We start from the raw sequence: 3,371 nt of genomic DNA, 5'->3' as shown, positions 1-3,371 counted from the left end.
CGAACACGCCGCATTAGTAAGACGAGTCCTTAAGAGACTCAACGCGCAAAACTTCAAAATTAACGAGAAGAATTGTCACTTCGCCATGAGCGAAATACAGCCCTTTGGCTACCGAATATCTGGGGAAGGTATTAAAATCGACCCCGGTAAGGTGGAACACCTGTTAGATTGGCGAACACCAACTACAGGAAGAGATGTTAACAGCATATGTGGGGTAAACCCTAAAAACCACACTTGGCTGATTATCTTAAACCTTTGGACACTTAAGATGTCATAAAGGCAAACTAGGAGATTTGTAGACTAAAGAGTGTGATGACGCAGTTAAAGCGCTCAAACACGCAGTCCAGCAAGCCCCTGTTGTACAAGGACCAGTCGATAGTGTGCCGTTTGAAATAGCAACAGACGCCTCCGACTTAGCCCTAGGAGGTGTATTATATCAGGTTATAGATAACAAACCTAGATATATACAATTCTTTTGTCGAGCAATGAATGCTTCACAGTTGAATTATCTAACTGTTAAACAAGAGCTATTAGCCATAGTGGCAGCTCTAACACACTTCCGAGATTACTTATACGGAACAGCATTTACGCTGATGTGTGATTAGATAATCTCTCCAATATATAAAAGAGATGAAACCCGACTCACAATTACTGAGTCGCTGGCATGAGACAATATCAAAGTTTCATTTTGATATTAAACCATCTGCCAGGAATATATAACCATTTACCGGATATGTTATCACGCTCCGTACCGGACTTTAACAAATCCGTACGTGAGTTACTAGCCACTGACTGGAAGTGTAATCCCAGGTGGTTTGAATTGGCTCAAAAGATATTTGGGCCACATAACATAGATATGTTTGCTACACATCATAATGCACAACTATCGAATTACAGGACTTTAAATCATCCTTTGGAAGACGCCTTTCAAATGGATCTCTCCAAACATAATGCGTGGGCTAATCCACCATGGCAGTTAATTGCCCCGCTATTAAATTATGTTCGTATACATAAAACTACCATCACGTTGTGTTGCCCATTACGGAGTAAAGATCCATGGCTCAATAAATTAATAAGCATGATACAATGCGAGCCAATATATTTAGATAGGGAAGTAGATACTTTCCTATATCAGGGTACCTGAGCCGTCCAAAAGACGCCCTGGAGACATACCATAATATACCGTATAGGTCCCGTTGGAACAACCAAATGGATCCCTTCTGAGATCTTCCTTAACAAGGTCAAAGAATCAGAGATTCCACTATCTACCAAATTGAATGTTAAGCAGTTCGAAGGCAACACAGCACTTGTTAGAGTACAATGAAGAAGACTTTAAATATATTGCAAATGTATGTATTTATTTCTGACCTCACCTTTTGGTTTTATACCTAAGGTGTTTGTGCTAGTGTTCAGCCGCTTGGGCTGGCCTGCGTAAAACCTCATATGGTCAGTATGAGAAACCTTATGCGGAACACTTTAACACCTCGATGCTTTTCTATTTCAACTTCTCTGCAACTAAATCTCACGCTGATCACATGATGCCTTACCGCATAGGTTGTGACTCACATAGAACCGCAGCTATTATTAATATGTTGTGGTTGACAGGCTTAACCCACTCTCGGGAATCAGTTGAGAAACTAAATCCACTCTCGAAAGTCGGTTAAGTAATAACTCAACTCTTGGGAGTAATTTGAGCAACATGATTAGCTCTCGGGAGTGAGCTAACTCTGATGAATTAGCTCTCGGGAGTGAGCCAATTCTGATGACTTCCATAAATCAAAGATGGTTTCTTGCTGTAAAATCTGGCCTGAGACCTGTAGTCTCTCAGCACTTGAAGTCTGTGCACAAGAAATACAATCTACTAATGACACTACTGTTAAGAAGCGTCAGTCTCTAGCTAGGACTCTGTTTAATAACATAAAGTCCAAGCCCGAGGTCTTTCAAACCCTATTTTTAAAGGGATTAATGAAAGATAGTCCTGAAGCGTATATACATATAATACGACTATTTAATAAGTCAGGTGTATCAAACGTACATGAGCACACTTATGACACTCATGCAAAAGAAGGACAGGAGTCTGGAAACACTACAGACTTAGAGACCACGCAAGTGGATTCTCAACACCCTACCTTTATTCTGGAGGAGCAGAATGATAAAAACATTCTTGCTTGGCTGACGCAAACCCATAAGCTGAAGCACCAGAACGTAGTAGACGCACTTAAAGATGCTAAGCAAAATGAGATCGCGCACCCTAAGCTGGCAACTTTAGTTGTCAGAGTATATCAGGCGACCGTTACGTATGCCACTTCTTTGATGTGGCGTCACGGTTTAACTTGCTCTATCCATCAAAGGATAAGAATACGCAGACCGTGGCAGAATTATGTTGCCAAGTCTTTGCTGACCACGGGTGACCAGATATTATGTGTACTGATAACGGTAGTGAGTTCTGCGATAACGTACTGGAATCGCTAGTACTCGTATCAGGCATGTGCCATAAGAGAGGTGTGCCATATAAACCGCAAACGCAAGGCGCGATTGAAACGCGCCATAGAAGACTTAAGTTCTTCTTGCGTACTGCATTAACGGATGATGCAGATGATTGGCCGTACCACCTTAAGTGGGTACAAACACAGATAAACGAGTGTGCTGATCCGGTTACAGGAGCTACACCCGCTCACTATTTTTCGTCGCAGATATAGTGAGTTACAAATACCCCTTTTTAGATCACCATGAGTTACCACGGTTAGAGAAGGTACAACGTATTTATAACGTTTTATCCTTGCTTACGAGAAATACGCAATATAGCCTTAATAAAATGGCAAAAGTGTTGAGACACTACCAAAATGATAGCAGAGTATCAGGTCGGTGACAGAGTTAATATCCGTCAACGTAATTCCAATGCTACTGTATTAACATCTAAATGGATAGGTCCATATATAATCTCTGTAGCAGACACTAAAAGTGGAACATACGAGATAAATAACCCCGATGGTTCAAGTGCGCTTAATATAGGCACACGTCGTACTCCGACTACAGAGACTATACTCGCAAGAAGACATGACTCTAATGCCCCTCCTCTTGATCGTTCTGAATTTAAAGACATTATATGGAGAACGGATAAGGGAGGCTATACATACTATCGTACACGCTTTATAGACAATACAATCGCCGAGTTGACTTCACATGCTTTCGATAATCAAGACTATTTAAAAGCCTTTAATCGAAAATGGCGTAAACGCCTGCATAAGTCACAAGCTGAATAAGATAGCATGTTTCCATCCTCTGAAGGCACGGAAGTTAAAACTTATCCGCCTACAGCATTTATCCCGAGCTTTTAATGCTCACCCTTCATATGTGCTTAAGACACTGAA

The sequence above is a fragment of the Sphaeroforma arctica genome (genome assembly GCF_001186125.1).
Source record: "Sphaeroforma arctica JP610 unplaced genomic scaffold supercont1.378, whole genome shotgun sequence".
NCBI lineage: Eukaryota > Ichthyosporea > Ichthyophonida > Sphaeroforma > Sphaeroforma arctica.
This window is presented reverse-complemented; position numbering follows the sequence as displayed.